A 24,375-nucleotide genomic window follows, 5' to 3' on the forward strand; every position below is an offset into this window, starting at 1 on the left:
GAGCCCTTCTCTGCATTTGTGCTGCTGTTGTTAGTGGAACAACTTCTGTGGGTTGAAAATTAACGGTTGATGATCATTAATGAGGGTAAACTCTGTCCCACACAGGTACTGGTTGAATTGTTTTAGATCCCAAACTAGACTCAAGGTCTCTCAATCTGTGTGTAATTTTCCACTGCAGCGGTAAGGGAACATAACACAAAGGCTGGTGGTGTTCATTTCCATCACTCATAACACAATACGACTGCACCTACCCCATAAGGCGAGGTATCACAGGCAAGCTTCAATGGGTGACATGGAATGTAACATGTGAACACAGTGTCTGTCTTTATCATTTCCTTTACCTTTTTGAAAGCCACTGCTTCATCCATTGAAATATTTTCCTGATCTGTAGTAATGAGTTCAAGGTGTAGAGTGCAGTGGCCAAGTTTGGCAGGAACATGTTGTTGTAATTGACAAATCCTGAAAACAGTGAAACATCCTTTGGCATGAGGCATCCACCACTACCTGAATTTTCTTAGCACACTTGTGTAAGTCTTACGCACCAATGTTGTGTCCACAGCAAGTGATGATTGTTTTAAAGAATTTGCAGTTGTTGCATCATGCTCTGAGTCCACAATCATCTAAACTTGAGATTTTGGAGATGTTCCTTGTTATCCTTACCAGTATCAGTGTTATGTCAACCAGGTAACACTGAGTGCCTGGGCAGCCTTGCAGCACGTGGTCCATCGCAGAGTGCAGGCTATTGACCTACTTTCAGTACCGGGGTGATGGTAACATTAAAATCACCACAGTTCCTTACAGAGACATTTTTCTTGGCAACTGGGACCACTGCCGTGACTCATGGGCTCCTCTCAGCCTTGGAAAGAATTCCTTCAGCCTCCATGCAATCTAGCTCACTGGGCACTTTATCACGGATGGTATAAGGAAGCTTTGTAAAACTTGAGTGTGGCATTTTAATTTAACACTATTTTACCCTTGATATTTTTGAGTTTTCCAATGCCATCCTTGAACACTGCTGAAGCATCATCCAGTACCTTATTGATCACTTTCAGCTGACTCTATTGTAGGGGATGTGCATGCAAATGGTGGATGGATCTCCAATCAAGTTGTAGTTAGCTCAGCCAATCACGACCCCACAATGCTGGTCCTTCTATTTTAGAACATACAAGCTCAATGTGGCTTATTGTGTTCAGTACTTCACTGTTGTGAATGTCATTCCCACAGGTGTTATCTTTTCTCCAGAGTAACTTCTTAGTTGTATATCTGCAGACTTCAATTCAGATCTTTAAAACATTGTTGGTACTCATTCTGTGCAATAACCGAAACAGTTGGGCTGGTAACAAATTCCATTTTTATTAATTTGTTATTCACTTCTGTTGTAAGTCATATTGCTTGTCTCTTGCTAGATTTCATACTGTACAGTCCTGTATCATTCTCATCATTATCAGATTTTTTCATCAACAGCATGCAGATTAGTGCCCTTTTTAAAACTGTAACAACTTTTTTTTGCTCTTATTCTCTTTTCTGTACAGTCCAGTTACTGTATGTTGTCTGCCTGACATGCTCTTTGTATGAGTCCTACTTCGCTTTTAAACCTGTGAACAATAGCAACACGATTTGTTTGGCCAGATTGGCCTGTTTGGAATTTTGTTCATCCTTACTCTTATTCCTGACTGCAAATCAATTACTTCCCTGTATGCTATTTCCACCAATACAGAGATTTTAACCGTTCTTTTAAATGTGAGGGGGGCTTCAATTAGGAGGCAAATCTGAATGCTTTCTTGTAAGATTCCATATCCTCAATCTCTCAGTGCGTCATTAAGGCCATCACTGAACTGACAATGGTCAAACAATCTCATTTCCTTTCAGCTACACATGCTGAAACAGACTGCTTCCTTGTGATTCCACTTAAGGAACCTAGAGTTCTGCAATCAACAGGCTTTGGTTCTAAACGTTCATGATGGCTTTGGTTCTCAAGGTTCACAATATCAGCAAGACTCATTTCACCTGCTTTGGTTGGAATAGTTAAACTTCTAAGCAAACTTTATGTTTCTCCACCCAATGCACTCCGAAAATCTGACACTCATGTTTCATTGACTATTTCATTTGCTTTACTATACAATATCCATTTATCTTTTGTGCAATTGAACACATCTACCCTTCTGCAAGCCAGTTCTGCCATATGTTTAAATTTATGATTATCATCCACCACTCACTGTTTATGAACCTGTGAATTCATCTATTTTCTGCCTTTTCTAACTTAAACAACTCACTGAACTTTTTTTGAATTCAAACATCTCACTGCACTTCAACAGGCAGGTAGTTGTCTCGGGTTCATTTAAAATATCCTCGTTGCCACTGTTACGCTTGGTAGCTCCAAAACACAAAACTAATTGAAAGAAAAACACAACACAGGCTAGGATAATGCGTGCCCACCTTTAGCTTTTTAATTTATTGTGGCATGCACTTATGATGTGGTGACATCTGCCATTCACATAGTCGTACAAATAACCAGCAATCCATTATGTAAACAAAGAATCCTTTATCAAAATATATAATTACTCAGATATTACTGAACTATTAAAATCAAAAATTCAAAAATAACTTAATGTGTTCAGTCTCCAGTAGAAAACAGTAAATTTTACTTACAGAAGGGTGACCTTAAGAACCTCTCCATCTCAACCCCTCTTAGTGTAGATATAATCTAACCTGGGACAAATGAACTATACAAATTCTGCAATGGTTATTTCCAATATAAACCAACAGCGTAATAGGCGGATGCCATCTTTTTAATTCTTACCAAACTTGTCAAACTTTACTTGATTTCCCCTGTGGAGAGCCTTGTGATGTTTTGTTAATGGTGCAATGTGAATATAGGTACAGAAGTCGTAACATTTCATTACATTTGTTACATTTTTAGACATTTGGACAAGTAAAGAAGATTTTAAATTTACCATTTTTTTCAAGAGCATGTAAGAGCTGAATTTGCATTTACAATGCGTATAGTATGGAAGGTTTATGGACAAAAGCTGCTTTATGTGTTGGATGAAGTCAAAAACCCATTTGCTCATGTTTTTATGTACAAATTGTACAGCAAAGCAGATTTCTTTGCAGATTAGATCACACTAGTAATATTTCTGGGTCAACTATCACCCAATTGATCCAGGAACTTAAGTGCTCAAATCCCTTTAGTGTAGCTGACATTTGCCCAGGAGCAGTTGAGCAGTTAATGATATCACCACATTTATGACAGCCAGTTCCACAATTACCAACATAAACCCTGCATATCAACAGAAACATACAATCTCGATTTAACAGGCATGAAAAAATCAAGCAGCAAACCCAGAAGCTGATCAGCTGAGACAAGTCCTGGTGTGACCTTGTAACTGCTCCGAGTACCTGACTTCTGTGTCAGAGAAACAGATCCTTATTCCTCGCATTTACTACTGTATTTCTATGGCATGGTTCTCAGTGCAAGAGGTGCCACCTTTGCCACATGATCTGCCGATAACTGGCACAGGACTGGAGGTCACTGACCACCTTCCCACTCCTGCATTATCTCCCACTTCCAAGGCAACCTTTCTTCAAATGGTCTGTAGCTGCCACTAAAAGAGGATTTGTAAAAATCGAATTACCTTCCTCGTGGTCAGCACATCAAGGCTCCAGCTCCAATTCAACCTGCTTCAGCTGCGTGTCATGGTGCAGCTTTTAACATGTTCTTGCTCAAAGACGAGAGCTTTATCAGAAGATCCGTGTGAATGACCGTGCAAAATGAACCATCTGCTTTACACTGGAAAGTGGAAGAACTCCTCTTTCTAACTGGAATTTATGAATGAAGATTGTTTCACCCATATACAAAGGAGCATTCAGAATTTGCACATTTATCATGCTTTCTTAAGAATCCTGCCAATGTTAGACCAGAAAACACTGGAAAACTTAGCAGGCTGGGCAGTGTCTGTGGAAAGTTAGTATTTTACATTGGGAAACTTCCATCAAAACATATGATTAAGGGTTCTGGATCTGAAATATTATCGGTTTATTTTTTCCCAGGTGCTGCCTGGCGTGCTATGATTTCCACCACTTTATATTTTATTTGCAAGTTTCCAGCCTCTTCAGGTTTTTTTCTGGTTTTCAGGATAATAAAAGCTTTGTCAGTCTTCATACTTATGTCATTAAAATCAACCAAACTGCTTGACCTTGGCAGCACCATCTCATACTTTTAGGAGAAATAATGCTGAGTGTCTTAAATATGAAAATACTGTACAACAAAGAGCTTCTACACATAGAAACATTAAATTCATCACTATATCACCTAACACCTTGATGAAGGGTCTCAGTCCGAAACATCAACTGTACTCCTTTCCAGAGATACTGCCTGGCCTGCTGAGTTCCTCCAGCATTTTGTGTGTTTTGCTTGGATTTCCAACATCTGCAGATTTTCTCTTGTTTGTGTACTTACCGACAGTGTCAGAATTGAACTCTGAACTCCGACATTCCGGGATGTAATAGCATCTTGCTGATCATTACACTATCATAGCGCCCGAGTAACATGCCTTCAATTGTTGCAATTTTTACACTTATTATATTCCGACAATGCTTGGGTATGGAGTAGAAAAACTGACCCAGTAACAGCAGCAACACGAGTTGGTTAGCTGGATATTTAACTCAGCTAGGAAGTTGTAACTATCACAGTTTTCCCAGGTAGATTGCAATCTTTTTAAGGTAAAGGGCAGTTGGAACACTCACCCCCTTCTTCCCTGAACGGAATACATTGTTCTGGTGTACAGGGCTCAACCAATAAGACACCAAACTCTCCTCACATTACACTAACAAGGTGCAAACCAAAAAGCAATGATATAGTACTACAGTATATTTTGTGAGTGGCACATGATGCACTTGAGGTAGAATGAAGGAGTTATCAGGATGAGAGATGCAGCAGCAATCTGGTGGACCTCTTTAGGGCTCTTGTTGCTGCGCCTCTTCTCATCTAGGCAGACGGAAATAAACCTGTTACACTCTGTTGAACATCCTCCAGCCTCAAATTTCCCGGATGAAATTTCAGAATTGTCACAGAGTGCAATAGACAAAATGCAATTTTTATAATTAATGCTGATTTAAAAAAAAACTATTGAGATCTCTATGAATACAGACAAGATAAAACCTTAAGACATAGGAGCAGAATTAGGCCATTCACCCCATCGATGCCAGATCCCACTCAACCCCATACACCTGCCTTATCGCCATATCCTTTAATGCCCTGACCAATCAGGAAACTATCAACTTCCGCCGTAAATATACCCACGAACTTGGCTCTCACTGCAGTCTGTGGCACAGCATTCCACAGATTCACCACTCTCTGGCTAAAAAAAAAAATCCTCTTTTCCTCTGTTCCAAAAGGTCGCCCTCAAGTTTGAGGCTGTGCCGTCTAGTTCTGGACACCCCCACCATAGGAAACATCCTCTTCACATCCACCTTATCTTTTCCTGTTGACATTTCGTAGGTTTCAATGAGATCCCCCTGCATTCTTCTAAATTAATTTCTAAAGATGAATGAGAAATTAGTAATATAAGCTAGGATAAATATCATTTCATTTTAAATTCTTAGTCTGCAGATATACCTGCATTTCAATACTTCTCTAAAGTACGTGAGTGAGGAATAGGCAGCATTTGGGCATGGATCAGATTCTGAACTGTACCTATGCTGAATGGAGGGTAAGGGGTGGAATGCACTTCTCGCCTAAGAGGCCATTTCACTTGTCCAAGCTTTTAAAATATCAAGTTGTAAAGCTGAGTTACAAAAATGCTCAAGCCACTTGATCTCTTGAGCATTTTATAATTTTAATATCCATTCTTTTATTATGCAAAGTGCACTCTGCCAGGTATTGAAGCTTTGTGCATACAGAATCCAGAAGCATGCACAATTCACAACATTATCCTGATTTACAGGTGCTGGTGCATAAGTAGACTAGTCGAACTTCAGCCTTCGTCTAGCAATTAAGTTAATCAGGATGGTGCAGTTAAGTTGATTAATTTATTTGGCTGAGATAGTGTTCAAGGTAAAGTGTCTGAAGGATGCTTTATGCTTCAACATCTAGCGAAGTCCCGCTCCAGCAAATTACCAGCCAGGCAATGAAGACAAACATTTACCCCACAGTATCGACGTCTGCTGCTCTAACTGCAAATTGAACAAAGTGTAATAGTGTCATATTTCTTCTCTTTAAATTAAAAACAAAAGACTTATTCACCTAATAATAAATATTGGTAGTTTAGTCCAGTAGTCTTCTGTCAGACTGGTCTTGGGAATAAATGTCAGTATTCTGTCATCTTTGGCCTTCATAGAACTCAAACTCCCTCTAAAGCAGAACGGTGGCAGCGAAACTAAACCTGAAGTAAGATGAATAAACAGAATGAGAAAAAGAAACTTTGATTTTCTTAAGTTTGAGACTTAATTGATCAACATCAAATAATTGATCACATTAATCCAGTGTTTTATAATAACCGATTAGGGGACTAAATTGAATAGCTCTGTTGTAGATGCTATTGTGATGCAGTTATGCTATTTTGAACTACTACGGAACAAGCACAAGTTGATTGCAACCTCGCTCACATGATTATGGCAACCAGCCAGTACTGAAGCTAGCCAAATGTACATCGTCCTGGCATAATGGCTTCCATGGCCAACACTTGTTACCACAGATTAGAGATATGCCTGCACCTCAAAGAGGAGATCTGGTTTGCGGCTGATAACAGAACACTTGGAACTTGACAGACAGAAAATTACATTCCATCCCACAGTCTACCTAAGAGCCACCTGGTCCAAGACCAACTCTTTCAGAAGGCTAACTCTTCACACGTCAGAACATCGACCTGAAATGTTAACTCTGGTTCTCCTCCCACAGGTGCATCCGAACATTCTGAATATTTCCAATAATTTTTTTTATTTTAGATTTACAAATTCTGCAGTTTTCATGCACCCTGCCCTGTCACTCTAACAATGCTATTGTTATCGCCTATCAACTAGCCAGGCCAGAATGCTGTCTTCCATCACAAGAAGATACATTCCAAAATGAGCACTACAGGGACACAGTTCCTCAAGGTCATCTCCCAGGACCACCTGCAGCTTCTTTCATAGAATTACAAAATAGCTAGAGATTATTAAGAAGGCATTCTGCTCACTAAGTCTGCCCCAGGAGCAAGAACAACCATGTTTGTTTCATTCCATCACTCAACCAATAACACCGGAAATTCTTTCCCTCCAAATATTCAACAAGATCCCTTGTGAGCATGACTACTGAATCAGCCTTCAGTCAATTCCATATACTGACCATGTGTTGATAAAAAATGTTTTGCTCTCATCAAATTTGTATTTTGATTGCCAATCATCCTCATTACATGTCCCTGGCAGTGAGACAAACACACAGAAGGCAGCATCAAGTGATTCACTATTTATAACTAAGTGCCACAATATGGTTCAAAATGGTTGTATCAATTACAGTCAAACATGCTTTGAAAGATCAGAACTGTATCAACTGTAATGTGCAAGTTATTGGTGATACTTTGCTAATGTGGCCATCTCCACTCATTCTGAATTGCTTCATAGGGAAATAAATCTTGAATTGTTACAATTTTTGCACTTAATATATTTTGATCATGTTTTGAGTTGAGTGTTTCAAAACTGACCCAAGTAACAGCAATACTTGGCCAAGATCGGATGGTGAACAACATTTGAAGGTGGTAGTTTCCCCTTGTTCCTGCACCGTTGTTGGTCTCAGTGGTAGAGCTCCTGAGTTTGCAAGTTGCAGTCGAAGCAGCAAGATTGTTGAGAGCACACACTGTGGCCATGATGCTCTTGGGGTGGAAGGAGGGGATGCTCAGGATGAAAAATGAGGTGGCAATCCAGTGGACCTCTTTGTCCAGGATGATATCAGGACCCTTGTTCTGGCTCCAGTCATCAGGGCAAATAGAAATAATCACTCTGCTAAAGAATGAACAGACAATTTTTCGGGCCAGGACTCTTCTTCGAGGACTGGAAAGGAAGGAGGAAGATGCCAGAATAAAAAGCTGGAGAGAGGGGAAGGAGGCTAACTAAGAGCTAATAGGTGGAGCCTGGTGGGTGGTGGGGGGGGCGGGCAGAATGAAGTAAGACAAGATCCCATGGCTGTGGTAGCAAGTCTGGAGCAGTAAGAGAGGGTCTCACAGACCCTCTTCGAAAAAAAGATTTACATTTCTTCAGGCTAGGCATACCTCAAGGAGACAGGAGTCTAGCAGCAAATTATAAACACAAGAGATCCTGCAGATGTTGGAAATCCACCACACACAAAGGGCTAATGGAACTCAGCAGGTCAGAGAGCATCTACGGAAGTGAAATAAACAGTCGACATTTCAGGCCCAGACCCTTCATCAGTACTGGAAAGGAAGGGGGAAGAAACCAGAACAAGAAGGTGGGGGAGGAGGGCGAGGTAAAACTAGGTGAGACCCTCTCTATCTGGTCCTCCTGTGATTGCTGCCGCTTTCCAAAATGATGACCCAAAACGTTGCCGGTTTATACTTTCTATAAATGCTGCCTGACCTGCTGAGTTTCTCTAGTATTTTGTGTGTTGCTCTGGATTTCCAGCATCAGCAGGATCTTGCAATTAAATCTTGCTAAACATTGAATTTTGCATACTTGAATAATGCATGGTGTTTGCGGGATTCAGGTCAAGTTGTCAAATTTGAATATAGATCAACCAAATGATTTGACAGCTCTGCATATTACTGGCACATGCAAATTATACCAATCTTACCACCCTTTTGCAAATGATGCACAGCTAAAAAGGTACATGCCAGCAATACAAAAGAAATTCAACTGAAATTGACAGCTCCACACCTAGACAATGAGCATTACGAATCCCATTTCATCATCTTATTCTTCTTTATCTTCTGGTCATAAGCTTTCAGTAGATCCAACCAATCGAGGTAAACAGAAATGATTTACTCAGTCACACTGTTTCACCAGTTAGACAATACAGCAATGTGCATGAAATCAGAAAGTATAAGAAAAATATAAATCAGAAAAAATTCACCATCTGTATGGATTATTTTGGCATGTACAATTTCACAGATATCTTTTTATGAGCAGATCAATCTTTTGTAAAATGACTAAAAACAATGGGATTCAAAGAGTAAGCCTGGTCCAAATGCAAGTAGCTGGTCCTATTTAAGGCTCAACAGTTACCTTTTCTTAATACAAGACAAGGGCTTTTGGAGGAGTTTCAGATGAAATTTAGCAAGTGATCAGATTGCTTGACAAAATCAGAATTAGCATATTCTCAGGACCATTCCAGCTAATCAGAGTGCGTGAAGGACGTAATCAAGGTTAAAGCTAAAGCAGAAATCATTTTCATTTTTACAAGAACCCTTGACTTCATCTGAATACCTGCTGCAAAGTTAGAAATTGTTTTTTTTCTATGTTTTGGGTGGAACCCATTTCTGGTGAACCTAGGTCGGGTAAAATTAGATGAGAACTGTACAAATGTAGAACAATTTTTGTTTTTTACCATTACACAGCTTACTGCTCCCATTGTCCCATGATTTTGAGATTCTAACTATGGCCCTCGAGAATCAAAATAATTATTGATACCTGAATGATGTTATCAGGCCCTGACTTCTGATTGTCAGTGAGCCGCATAAAAGGACTTCCTGGGGCAAAAATCTCATCGGCTGCCGGGATGTGCTTGTTGAAGTAATGATAGTACAACATCACCAACAATCATGAGCAGATCACAGTATGTTTGATAACCTTATAAAGGGTCATTAACTTGGAACATTAACTGCATTTCTTTTCTCATTTCTAACCCAGCATCTTTATCCACTTAGGAAATTAAAGAGATTTGGCTTGTCACTGACAAACTTCTACCATTGAAAGTATCCTGACTGGTTGCATCATATAACCATATAACTTATAACAATCACAGCACAGAAACAGGACATCTCGGCCCTCTTAGTCCGTGCCGAACTCTTAATCTCACCTAGTCCCACCTACCCGCACTCAGCCCATAACCCTCCACTCCTTTCCTGTCCATATACCTATCCAATTTTAACTTAAATGACACAACTGAACTGGCCTCTACTACTTCTACAGGAAGCTCATTCCACACAGCTATCACTCTCTGAGTAAAGAAATATCCCCTCGTGTTTCCCTTAAACTTCTGCCCCCTAACTCTCAAATCATGTCCTCTCATTTGAATCTCCTCTACTCTCAATGGAAACAGCCTATTCACGTCAACTCTATCTATCCCTCTCAAAAGTTTAAATACCTCGATCAAATCCCCCCTCAACCTTCTACGCTCCAATGAATAGAGACCTAACTTGTTCATCCTTTCTCTGTAACTTAAGTGCTGAAACCCAGGTAACATCTTAGTAAATCGTCTCTGCACTCTCTCTAATTTATTGATATCTTTCCTATAATTCGGTGACCAGAACTGTACACAATATTCCAAATTTGGCCTTACCACTGCCTTGTACAATTTTAACATTACATCCCAACTTCTGTACTCAATGCTTTGATTTATAAAGGCCAGCGTTCCAAAAGCCTTCTTCACCACCCTATCTACATGAGACTCCACCTTCAGGGAACTATGCACAGTTATTCCTAGATCTCTCTGTTCCACTGCATTCCTCAATGCCCTACCATTTACCCTATATGTTCTATTTGGATTATTCCTGCCAAAATGTAGAACCTCACACTTCTCAGCATTAAACTCCATCTGCCAACGTTCAGCCCATTCTTCTAACCGGCATAAATCTCCCTGCAAGCTTTGAAAACCCACCTCATTATCCACAACACCTCCTACCTTAGTATCATCGGCATACTTACTAATCCAATTTACCACCCCATCATCCAGATCATTTATGTATATTACAAACAACATTGGGCCCAAAACAGATCCCTGAGGCACCCCGCTAGTCACCGGCCTCCATCCTGATAAACAATTATCCACCACTCCTCTCTGGCATCTCCCATCTAGCCGCTGTTGAATCCATTTTATTACTCCAGCATTAATACCTAACGACTAAACCTTCTTAACTAACCTTCCATGTGAAACTTTGTCAAAGGCTTTGCTGAAGTCCATATAGACTACATCCTCTGCCTTACCCTCGTCAACATTCCTCGTAACTTCTTCAAAAAATTCAATAAGGTTTGTCAAACATGACCTTCCACGCACAAATCCATGCTGGCTACTCCTAATCAGATCCTGTCTATCCAGATAATTATTAATACTATCTCTAAGAATACTTTCCATTAATTTACCCACCACTGATGTCAAACTGACAGGTCTATAATTGCTAGGCTTACTTCTAGAACCCTTTTTAAACAATGGAACCACATGAGCAATACGCCAATCCTCCAGCACAATCCCCGTTTCTAAAGACATCTTAAAGATCTCTGGCAGAGCTCCTGCTATTTCTACACAAACTTCCCTCAAGGTCCTGGGGAATATCCTGTCAGGACCCGGAGATTTATCCACTTTTAAATTTCTTAAAAGCTCCAGTACTTCCACCTCTTTAATTGTCATAGGTTCCATAACTTCCTTACTTGTTTCCCACACCTTACACAATTCAATATCCTTCTCCTTAGTGAATACCAAAGAGAAGAAATCGTTCAAAATCTCTCCCATCTCCCTCAGCTCCACACATTGCTGACCCCTCTGATTCTCTAAGGGGCCAATTTTATCCCTCACTATCCTCTTGCTATTAATATAACTGTAGAAACCTTTCGGATTTACTTTCACCTTATTTGCCAAACCAACCTTGTATCTTCTTTTAGCTTTTCTAATCTCTTTCTTAAGATTCCTTTTACATTCTTTATATTCCTCGAGCAATTCCTTTACTCCATGCTGCCTATCTATTCTAGACATCCCTCTTTTTCCGAACCAAATTTCTAATATCCCTTGAAAACCATGGTGCTTTCAAACCTTTAACCTTTCCTTTCAACAAAAAAGGAACATAAAGATTCTGTGCTGTCTTTACGACAGTTATTTAGTTTATAATATTTTCGCTTAGTAATTCATTCAATAGTATTTTCTAGTTAGAATTAGAAGTGTTTAAAGTATATTCATTGCATGTAAAATATATCGGCATGCGATGACGTCACATCCGGTTTCGCCGCGTCTTGTGGGAAAATACCGGTTTGAAATTAGCGCGAGGGTGGGGGCTTACCACGAGGCTCACCTGAGCAGAAGTTGTTTTGCAGGCATGAGAAATCACAGTGAGAGCAACGCTGTAAGTTAATAGATAATCGATATATTGAACTAAGATGTTAATGCCGATCCTGTTAGAAGTAACGACGGTAGATAATGTTTATGCTTTCGTTAGTTAAAGAGTCGCGGATAGTTTGCATGGAAGTGTATTTAAAGTAGTCAATGGAGCAGGTAAACTCTCCCTGTATACTGCACCTTAGTGTAATGTAGTTATAGTCACCTTTGCAAGTATTTACACTTGAAATGTGATATTAAGGAAGGAACAAATACTGTATCAATCTTGTATTGTTTTATCAACAGTTTTCACCATATGTTAATGTGAAGAGTGAACAGTAAATGGTTAATCTTACTGCGATCTGGTTCTTATTAACTGGTTTATCTCGATGTTGAATTCGGCGTTATCAGTACACGCGAAGGAGAACGTTACAGTGAAAAAGCGGCATTATCAGGTGTTTCAAGTGCTGCAATGTCAGCTCAATCCAGCATCAAGTCGACGCCGCCCAGCGACAAGGGCAGTAAACCGACATCAAGTAAGCCCACCCAGGCGTTATCAGGTGTTCCAAGTGCTGCAATGTCAGCTCGATCCGGGATCAAGTCGATGGCGCCCAGCGACAAGGGCAGTAAACCGACATCAAGTAAGTCCACCCAGGCAAGAGCCAAGGCAGAAGCCGCCAAGGTGCGACTGCGTTACGCCAGACAAAAAGCAGTTTTGAAAATGAAACTGGCCATCAGAGAAGCCGAAATCCAGAAAGAACTGGCCATCAGAGAAGCCGAAATCCAGAAAGAAAAGGCTGCCAGAGAAGCCGAAATCCAGAAAGAAGCCGAAAGGGCTGCCAAAGAAGCCGAAAGGGCCACCAGAAAGGCAGAAGCCGCCAAGGTGCGATTGCGTTACGCCAGACAAGAAGCAGTTTTGAAAATGAAACTGGCCACCAGAGAAGCCGAAATCCAGAAAGAAAGGGCCGCCAGACAAAGAGAAGAGGCTGCCAGAGAAGCTGAAATCCAGAAAGAAAGGGCCGCCAGACAAAGAGAAGAGGCTGCCAGAGAAACCGAAATCCAGAAAGAAAGGGCCGCCAGACAAAGAGAAGAGGCTGCCAGAGAAGCCGAAATCCAGAAAGAAAAGGCTGCCAGAGAAGCCGAAATCCAGAAAGAAAGGGCCGCCAGATAAAGAGAAGAGGCTGCCAGAGAAGCCGAAATCCAGAAAGAAAGGGCCGCCAGACAAAGAGAAGAGGCTGCCAGAGAAGCCGAAAAGGCTGCCAGACAAAGAGAAGAGGCCGCCAGAGAAGCCGAAACCCAGTTGGAAATGGCAAAAATATCGACAGAGTTGCAAGTGCTGCAGCTAGAAAGAGAAGAAGCTGCTGCCATGGCGGAAGCAGAGTACATAGACGAACCTGAAGGGTCGCGTGATCTGACCGAAGTAAGATCTACTTTAGAAAGGACCAGACTGGAACGCACAAGCGACTATGTACAAAATCAAATAGACAGGCAGGCTCGTCTCCCCTCTCCATACGTATTCGATAACTTCCCCAGCTACGAGGAACCTCAGAGTGTCACGATTGCATCACATCCATACGAGGAAGGAAATTTACCCTCACGGCTCCGTGATGAAGTCAAGAATGAAAGAACCGACAACGCTCCTTCACCCCCACAACAGGATGGCAGGGAGGGAGAGGTTCACTCCAGGACAACAATTGTCAGCTCGAACTGTACAGAAGTTTGCGGTCAAACTCAGTCAAGCCATTCTTGTTCCGAGATCTGCCTCACTGAGGTGTACCCTAAAGAAGCACAACAAGACATTACCAAGCGTAAAGTAACCGACGAGACGCTAGGTCAGTCAGTTTTCATTCAAACCGAGCACGGAAACAAATTTGCACAATCAGCTCAAGATACCATTTCTTTAAAACCCAAAGACACCAAGGTCTTCAGAGATGAAGCAAATAATGGGGTTGCCCCATTGCCTTTCAGAGAACCACGCCAGCGCTCACCAGATAACAAAGAGCAGGCAGTCAAACGGTTCACGTCCTTACGGAAAACCCAGAAAAGGAAACCTGAGATGCAGCAACGCACCCGATTGGCCCACGAGGTACTGTGCACCCTAATGGCAGAGGTCACAGCCATTATAAACGCACAATCATTCCTACCTGTGTCTTCTGACCCAGAAAACCCCTTTATACTTTCGCCATCAACGCTCCTTACGCAGAAGGCAGGAGCACCTCCTCCACCAGGAGACTTCTCAGACAAGGATTTGTACACAAAGCAATGGAGACAAGTCCAGGCTCTGGCAAATCAGTTCTGGCCTCGCTGGAGACAAAAATATCTACCTTTGTTGCAACAGAGACAAAAGTGGACAGAACCCCACAGGAATCTGGCCAACGGCCAGAATCACTGCTACATTCCCTAGCGGGGATGGACATGTCAGGAAGATCGAATTGAAGACTACCGACCAAGGCGATGTGAAAATTTACCAAGGGCCAGTTACAGAAGTTATTCTACTTCTACCCAATGACTGATTAAGAGACTAAGTTTTGTACTCTGCTCATTGTGACCTTACGAAGGTCAAGCGGGGAGTGTGCTGTCTTTACGACAGTTATTTAGTTTATAATATTTTCGCTTAGTAATTCATTCAATAGTATTTTCTAGTTAGAATTAGAAGTGTTTAAAGTATATTCATTGCATGTAAAATATATCGGCATGCGATGACGTCACATCCGGTTTCGCCGCGTCTTGTGGGAAAATACCGGTTTGAAATTAGCGCGAGGGTGGGGGCTTACCACGAGGCTCACCTGAGCAGAAGTTGTTTTGCAGGCATGAGAAATCACAGTGAGAGCAACGCTGTAAGTTAATAGATAATCGATATGTTGAACTAAGATGTTAATGCCGATCCTGTTAGAAGTAACGACAGTAGATAATGTTTATGCTTTCGTTAGTTAAAGAGTCGCGGATAGTTTGCATGGAAGTGTATTTAAAGTAGTCAATGGAGCAGGTAAACTCTCCCTGTATACTGCACCTTAGTGTAATGTAGTTATAGTCACCTTTGCAAGTATTTACACTTGAAATGTGATATTAAGGAAGGAACAAATACTGTATCAATCTTGTATTGTTTTATCAACAGTTTTCACCATATGTTAATGTGAAGAGTGAACAGTAAATGGTTAATCTTACTGCGATCTGGTTCTTATTAACTGGTTTATCTCGACGTTGAATTCGGCGTTATCAGTACACGCGAAGGAGAACGTTACAGTGAAAAAGCGGCATTATCAGGTGTTTCAAGTGCTGCAATGTCAGCTCAATCCAGCATCAAGTCGACGCCGCCCAGCGACAAGGGCAGTAAACCGACATCAAGTAAGCCCACCCAGGCGTTATCAGGTGTTCCAAGTGCTGCAATGTCAGCTCGATCCGGGATCAAGTCGATGGCGCCCAGCGACAAGGGCAGTAAACCGACATCAAGTAAGTCCACCCAGGCAAGAGCCAAGGCAGAAGCCGCCAAGGTGCGACTGCGTTACGCCAGACAAAAAGCAGTTTTGAAAATGAAACTGGCCATCAGAGAAGCCGAAATCCAGAAAGAACTGGCCATCAGAGAAGCCGAAATCCAGAAAGAAAAGGCTGCCAGAGAAGCCGAAATCCAGAAAGAAGCCGAAAGGGCTGCCAAAGAAGCCGAAAGGGCCACCAGAAAGGCAGAAGCCGCCAAGGTGCGATTGCGTTACGCCAGACAAGAAGCAGTTTTGAAAATGAAACTGGCCACCAGAGAAGCCGAAATCCAGAAAGAAAGGGCCGCCAGACAAAGAGAAGAGGCTGCCAGAGAAGCTGAAATCCAGAAAGAAAGGGCCGCCAGACAAAGAGAAGAGGCTGCCAGAGAAACCGAAATCCAGAAAGAAAGGGCCGCCAGACAAAGAGAAGAGGCTGCCAGAGAAGCCGAAATCCAGAAAGAAAAGGCTGCCAGAGAAGCCGAAATTCAGAAAGAAAGGGCCGCCAGATAAAGAGAAGAGGCTGCCAGAGAAGCCGAAATCCAGAAAGAAAGGGCCGCCAGACAAAGAGAAGAGGCTGCCAGAGAAGCCGAAAAGGCTGCCAGACAAAGAGAAGAGGCCGCCAGAGAAGCCGAAACCCAGTTGGAAATGGCAAAAATATCGACAGAGTTGCAAGTGCTGCAGCTAGAAAGAGAAGAAGCTGCTGCCATGGCGGAAGCAGAGTACATAGACGAACCTGAAGGGTCGCGTGATCTGACCGAAGTAAGATCTACTTTAGAAAGGACCAGACTGGAACGCACAAGCGACTATGTACAAAATCAAATAGACAGGCAGGCTCGTCTCCCCTCTCCATACGTATTCGATAACTTCCCCAGCTACGAGGAACCTCAGAGAGTCACGATTGCATCACATCCATACGAGGAAGGAAATTTACCCTCACGGCTCCGTGATGAAGTCAAGAATGAAAGAACCGACAACGCTCCTTCACCCCCACAACAGGATGGCAGGGAGGGAGAGGTTCACTCCAGGACAACAATTGTCAGCTCGAACTGTACAGAAGTTTGCGGTCAAACTCAGTCAAGCCATTCTTGTTCCGAGATCTGCCTCACTGAGGTGTACCCTAAAGAAGCACAACAAGACATTACCAAGCGTAAAGTAACCGACGAGACGCTAGGTCAGTCAGTTTTCATTCAAACCGAGCACGGAAACAAATTTGCACAATCAGCTCAAGATACCATTTCTTTAAAACCCAAAGACACCAAGGTCTTCAGAGATGAAGCAAATAATGGGGTTGCCCCATTGCCTTTCAGAGAACCACGCCAGCGCTCACCAGATAACAAAGAGCAGGCAGTCAAACGGTTCACGTCCTTACGGAAAACCCAGAAAAGAAAACCTGAGATGCAGCAACGCACCCGATTGGCCCACGAGGTACTGTGCACCCTAATGGCAGAGGTCACAGCCATTATAAACGCACAATCATTCCTACCTGTGTCTTCTGACCCAGAAAACCCCTTTATACTTTCGCCATCAACGCTCCTTACGCAGAAGGCAGGAGCACCTCCTCCACCAGGAGACTTCTCAGACAAGGATTTGTACACAAAGCAATGGAGACAAGTCCAGGCTCTGGCAAATCAGTTCTGGCCTCGCTGGAGACAAAAATATCTACCTTTGTTGCAACAGAGACAAAAGTGGACAGAACCCCACAGGAATCTGGCCAACGGCCAGAATCACTGCTACATTCCCTAGCGGGGATGGACATGTCAGGAAGATCGAATTGAAGACTACCGACCAAGGCGATGTGAAAATTTACCAAGGGCCAGTTACAGAAGTTATTCTACTTCTACCCAATGACTGATTAAGAGACTAAGTTTTGTACTCTGCTCATTGTGACCTTACGAAGGTCAAGCGGGGAGTGTGCTGTCTTTACGACAGTTATTTAGTTTATAATATTTTCGCTTAGTAATTCATTCAATAGTATTTTCTAGTTAGAATTAGAAGTGTTTAAAGTATATTCATTGCATGTAAAATATATCGGCATGCGATGACGTCACATCCGGTTTCGCCGCGTCTTGTGGGAAAATACCGGTTTGAAATTAGCGCGAGGGTGGGGGCTTACCACGAGGCTCACCTGAGCAGAAGTTGTTTTGCAGGCATGAGAAATCACAGTGAGAGCAACGCTGTAAGTTAATAGATAATCGATATGTTGAACTAAGATGTTAATGCCGATCCTGTTAGAAGTAACGACAGTAGATAATGTTTATGCTTTCGTTAGTTAAAGAGTCGCGGATAGTTTGCATGGAAGTGTATTTAAAGTAGTCAATGGAGCAGGTAAACTCTCCCTGTATACTGCACCTTAGTGTAATGTAGTTATAGTCACCTTTGCAAGTATTTACACTTGAAATGTGATATTAAGGAAGGAACAAATACTGTATCAATCTTGTATTGTTTTATCAACAGTTTTCACCATATGTTAATGTGAAGAGTGAACAGTAAATGGTTAATCTTACTGCGATCTGGTTCTTATTAACTGGTTTATCTCGACGTTGAATTCGGCGTTATCAGTACACGCGAAGGAGAACGTTACAGTGAAAAAGCGGCATTATCAGGTGTTTCAAGTGCTGCAATGTCAGCTCAATCCAGCATCAAGTCGACGCCGCCCAGCGACAAGGGCAGTAAACCGACATCAAGTAAGCCCACCCAGGCGTTATCAGGTGTTCCAAGTGCTGCAATGTCAGCTCGATCCGGGATCAAGTCGATGGCGCCCAGCGACAAGGGCAGTAAACCGACATCAAGTAAGTCCACCCAGGCAAGAGCCAAGGCAGAAGCCGCCAAGGTGCGACTGCGTTACGCCAGACAAAAAGCAGTTTTGAAAATGAAACTGGCCATCAGAGAAGCCGAAATCCAGAAAGAACTGGCCATCAGAGAAGCCGAAATCCAGAAAGAAAAGGCTGCCAGAGAAGCCGAAATCCAGAAAGAAGCCGAAAGGGCTGCCAAAGAAGCCGAAAGGGCCACCAGAAAGGCAGAAGCCGCCAAGGTGCGATTGCGTTACGCCAGACAAGAAGCAGTTTTGAAAATGAAACTGGCCACCAGAGAAGCCGAAATCCAGAAAGAAAGGGCCGCCAGACAAAGAGAAGAGGCTGCCAGAGAAGCTGAAATCCAGAAAGAAAGGGCCGCCAGACAAAGAGAAGAGGCTGCCAGAGAAACCGAAATCCAGAAAGAAAGGGCCGCCAGACAAAGAGAAGAGGCTGCCAGAGAAGCCGAAATCCAGAAAGAAAAGGCTGCCAGAGAAGCCGAAATCCAGAAAGAAAGGGCCGCCAGATAAAGAGAAGAGGCTGCCAGAGAAGCCGAAATCCAGAAAGAAAGGGCCGCCAGACAAAGAGAAGAGGCTGCCAGAGAAGCCGAAAAGGCTGCCAGACAAAGAGAAGAGGCCGCCAGAGAAGCCGAAACCCAGTTGGAAATGGCAAAAATATCGACAGAGTTGCAAGTGCTGCAGCTAGAAAGAGAAGAAGCTGCTGCCATGGCGGAAGCAGAGTACATAGACGAACCTGAAGGGTCGCGTGATCTGACCGAAGTAAGATCTACTTTAGAAAGGACCAGACTGGAACGCACAAGCGACTATGTACAAAATCAAATAGACAGGCAGGCTCGTCTCCCCTCTCCATACGTATTCGATAACTTCCCCAGCTACGAGGAACCTCAGAGAGTCACGATTGCATCACATCCATACGAGGAAGGAAATTTACCCTCACGGCTCCGTGATGAAGTCAAGAATGAAAGAACCGACAACGCTCCTTCACCCCCACAACAGGATGGCAGGGAGGGAGAGGTTCACTCCAGGACAACAATTGTCAGCTCGAACTGTACAGAAGTTTGCGGTCAAACTCAGTCAAGCCATTCTTGTTCCGAGATCTGCCTCACTGAGGTGTACCCTAAAGAAGCACAACAAGACATTACCAAGCGTAAAGTAACCGATGAGACGCTAGGTCAGTCAGTTTTCATTCAAACCGAGCACGGAAACAAATTTGCACAATCAGCTCAAGATACCATTTCTTTAAAACCCAAAGACACCAAGGTCTTCAGAGATGAAGCAAATAATGGGGTTGCCCCATTGCCTTTCAGAGAACCACGCCAGCGCTCACCAGATAACAAAGAGCAGGCAGTCAAACGGTTCACGTCCTTACGGAAAACCCAGAAAAGGAAACCTGAGATGCAGCAACGCACCCGATTGGCCCACGAGGTACTGTGCACCCTAATGGCAGAGGTCACAGCCATTATAAACGCACAATCATTCCTACCTGTGTCTTCTGACCCAGAAAACCCCTTTATACTTTCGCCATCAACGCTCCTTACGCAGAAGGCAGGAGCACCTCCTCCACCAGGAGACTTCTCAGACAAGGATTTGTACACAAAGCAATGGAGACAAGTCCAGGCTCTGGCAAATCAGTTCTGGCCTCGCTGGAGACAAAAATATCTACCTTTGTTGCAACAGAGACAAAAGTGGACAGAACCCCACAGGAATCTGGCCAACGGCCAGAATCACTGCTACATTCCCTAGCGGGGATGGACATGTCAGGAAGATCGAATTGAAGACTACCGACCAAGGCGATGTGAAAATTTACCAAGGGCCAGTTACAGAAGTTATTCTACTTCTACCCAATGACTGATTAAGAGACTAAGTTTTGTACTCTGCTCATTGTGACCTTACGAAGGTCAAGCGGGGAGTGTGCTGTCTTTACGACAGTTATTTAGTTTATAATATTTTCGCTTAGTAATTCATTCAATAGTATTTTCTAGTTAGAATTAGAAGTGTTTAAAGTATATTCATTGCATGTAAAATATATCGGCATGCGATGACGTCACATCCGGTTTCGCCGCGTCTTGTGGGAAAATACCGGTTTGAAATTAGCGCGAGGGTGGGGGCTTACCACGAGGCTCACCTGAGCAGAAGTTGTTTTGCAGGCATGAGAAATCACAGTGAGAGCAACGCTGTAAGTTAATAGATAATCGATATGTTGAACTAAGATGTTAATGCCGATCCTGTTAGAAGTAACGACAGTAGATAATGTTTATGCTTTCGTTAGTTAAAGAGTCGCGGATAGTTTGCATGGAAGTGTATTTAAAGTAGTCAATGGAGCAGGTAAACTCTCCCTGTATACTGCACCTTAGTGTAATGTAGTTATAGTCACCTTTGCAAGTATTTACACTTGAAATGTGATATTAAGGAAGGAACAAATACTGTATCAATCTTGTATTGTTTTATCAACAGTTTTCACCATATGTTAATGTGAAGAGTGAACAGTAAATGGTTAATCTTACTGCGATCTGGTTCTTATTAACTGGTTTATCTCGACGTTGAATTCGGCGTTATCAGTACACGCGAAGGAGAACGTTACAGATTCTGTACCCTCATAATTTCACCCTTAAATGACCTCCATTTCTCTATGACATCCTTCCCATAAAACAATTTGACCCAATCCACTCTCTCTAAATCCCTTCGCATCTCCTCAAAGTTAGCCTTTCTCCAATCAAAAATCTCAACTCTAGGTCCTGTCCTGTCCTTCTCCATAATTATATTGAAGCTAATGCTATTATGATCATTGGACCTGAAGTGCTCCCCAACACATACATCTGTCAGCTGACCTATCGCATTCCCTAACAGGAGATTCAACACCGCCCCATCTCTAGTCGGTACTTCTATGTATTGTTGCAAAAAACTATCCTGCACACATTTCACAAACTCTAAACCATCCAGCCCTTTTACAGAATGAGCTTCCCAGTCTACGTGGAAAATTAAAATCTCCCACAATCACCACCTTGTGTTTACTACAAATTTCTGCTATCTCCTTACACATTTGCTCTTCCAACTCACGCTCCCCATTAGGTGGCCTATAATACACTCCTATCAGCGTTACTACACCTTTTCCATTCCTCAATTCCACCCAAACAGACTCCCTAGAGGAGCTCTCTAATCTATCCTTCCAAAGCACCGCCATAAGATTTCCTCGGACAAGCAATGCAACACCTCCTCCTCTGGCCCCTCCTACTCTATCACTCCTGAAGCAACTAAATCCAGGAATATTTAGTTGCCAATCACACCCTTCCTACAACCATGTTTCACTAATAGCTACAACATCATAATTCCAGGTATCAATCCACGCTTTAAGCTCATCCACCTTTCTTACAATGCTCCTAGCATTAAAATAGATACATTTAAGATACTCTCCACCTCCTCCTCTCTTTTCATCCATAACAATGCATTCAAATTTATTATCCTTTTCTTTCTTCTCCCCTACGTCTTCGGGCTGAGCGCATCCCTTCTCCATCACCTGCCTTTCCTCCCTCACACACTGTCTATTTACTTGCTCTACTGGTGAACTAACCTCCTCTCCCATAGTTTCCTCAAATTCCCCCCATCTTACTAGTTTAAAGTCTGCCCTGTAGCCCTAGCAAACCTCCCCGCTAGGATATTGGTCCCCCCAGGATTCAAGTGTAACCCGTCCTTCTTGAACAGGTCATGCCTGCCCCAGAAGAGGTCCCAATGATCCAGAAACTTGAATCCCTGCCCCCTGCTCCAATCCCACAGCCATGCATTCATCATCCACCTAATTCTATTCCTACTCTCACTGTCGCGTGGCACAGGCAGTAATCCCGAGATTACTACCTTTGCGGTCCTTCTTCTTAACTGCCTTCCTAACTCCCTATACTCTCGTTTCAGGACCTCTTCCCCTTTCCTACCTATGTCATTGGTACCTACATGTACCACGACCTCTGGATCCTCACCCTCCCACTTAAGGATATCTTGGATGCGATCAGAAACGTCCCGAACCCTGGCACCAGGGAGGCAAATTACCATCCGGGACTCCCGATCACCTCCACAGAACCGCCTGTCTGAACCCCTGACTATCGAGTCCCCTATTACTATGGTTCTCTTTCTTCTATCCCTACCCTTTGGAGCTACAGGGCCATCCTCTGTGCTGGAGGCCCGGCCACTGTCACTTCCACCAGGTAGGTTGTCCCCCCAACCCCCAACAGTACTCAAACATGAGTACTTATTGTCAAGGGGTACAGCCACTGGGGTACTCTCTAGTACCTGCCTCTTCCCCTTCCTGACCGTGGCCCACCTATCTGCCTCCCATGGTCCCGGAGTGACCACCTGCCTGTAACTCCTCTCTGTCACCTCCTCACTCTCCCTGACCAGGCAAAGGTCATCGAGCTGCAGCTCCAGTTCCCTAACTCGGTCCCTCAGGAGCTGCAGTTCGGTGCACCTGGCGCAGATGTGGACATCCGGGAGGCTCGGAGACTCCAGGACCTCCCACATCCGACACCGAGAACATCAAGCTGCCCTCACACTCCTACTTCCCGAAAAACTGAAAAATAACAAGAACTAAAAGATAAGCCTACTGTGCCCTCTTCCGCCTAAGCCCCTTGAGCCCAAGCCCTACACTCTGCTCCCGGCGCACTCCGCTGCCCGCAAACGAAGCTGCCCTCTTCTTAAGGCTGCGTTTCTTTTATATCTTCCCTCCTCCCCAGGCCTCCTTCACGCGCCTGCGCAGTCCCGCCTCTCAGAACTCCGATCTGAGACACAATTGGACAATTTGAAAATGGCCGCCACCGCACTTCCTCTCAAAGCCTCGCTGTCCTCTTCCAAAAGAGAACTACCTCACTCAGTCTCTCCTTTTTATATCTTCCTTCCTTCCCAGGCCTCCTTCACGCGCCTGCACAGTCCCGCCTCTCAGAACTCCGATCTGAGACGCAATTGGACAATTTGAAAATGGCCGCCGCCGCACTTCCTCTCAAAGCCTCGCTGTCCTCTTCCAAAAGAGGACATGGTCTGGTACAGCAATTCAAATATGCAGCAATATAAGAGGCTAGAAAGAGAAGTGGACTCAGCCCAGTACATCACAGGCACATCCTCCCCTCTATCAGTAGCATCTAGAAGAGGTGCTACAGCATGCCATCTTCTCGCAGTTACTACTGGGCAGAAGGCACAGAAGCCTGAGGTCTTGCCCAACAAGTTTAAGAACAAGTATTTCCCTTCAAACATTCAGTTCTTGATGAAACTGCATAATCCTAATCATGGCAGTTTATCAGCACTATAACAACTTTGATCACTTGCACTAAATAGGACCCTTTCTGGTTCTAGTTCTTTCTTGAAAAGTTGTATATACTTTATATTTAATTTAGGTTTTCCTTGTCGATGCTACTTCTATGATGCAATGTGCCTGTGATGCTACTGCAAGCAAGATTTGCATTGCACTTGTACATATGACAATAAATTTAACTTTGCATTTGACCTGTTGAATACTTCCAGCACTTTGTTTTTATTTAAGTTTTATAACCATCATGCCAGCTTCTCCCATCTGTATGAATCATTCTTGATATCAGATGCACTAAAATTGGGAGACTAGCATTCTTTACCCATTCAAGAAATTATCTTCAAGACTTACAGATAAATTCAAATAATGCTGAAGCTACGTGCAGTAAAGACAAGGACAATGATGTCATACAAAAGCCTATCAAAGCTTGCAGAAGGATCTGGACCAGCTGGAAAAATGGGCATTGGTAAGGCCTGATTTGGAGTATTGTGTGCAGTTTTGGTCACCTACCTACAAGAAAGTTATCAATAAGATTGAAAGAATACAGAGAAAAAGATGTTGCCAGGTCTTGAGGACATGA

The 24,375-nt window shown here is 43.2% G+C and overlaps 1 protein-coding gene across 6 annotated transcripts in view; it reads right to left on the reverse strand.

Moving 5' to 3' along the window:
• Window positions 1–24,375, reverse strand: part of ndst3 (N-deacetylase/N-sulfotransferase (heparan glucosaminyl) 3) — a 595,362-nt gene that overhangs the window by 340,952 nt on the left and 230,035 nt on the right. The window contains exon 1 of one of the 6 annotated variants that reach the window (XM_059988778.1): window positions 6,245–6,363. The exons of the other annotated variants lie outside the window; for them this stretch is intronic. The gene's annotated coding sequence lies outside the window, so the exon portion shown is untranslated. Of the gene's footprint in view, window positions 1–6,244; window positions 6,364–24,375 lie in introns of those variants that run through there. 6 annotated transcript variants of the gene reach the window in all.

Source organism: Hypanus sabinus, chromosome 14, assembly GCF_030144855.1.
Source record: "Hypanus sabinus isolate sHypSab1 chromosome 14, sHypSab1.hap1, whole genome shotgun sequence".
Classification (NCBI taxonomy): Eukaryota; Metazoa; Chordata; class Chondrichthyes; order Myliobatiformes; family Dasyatidae; genus Hypanus; species Hypanus sabinus.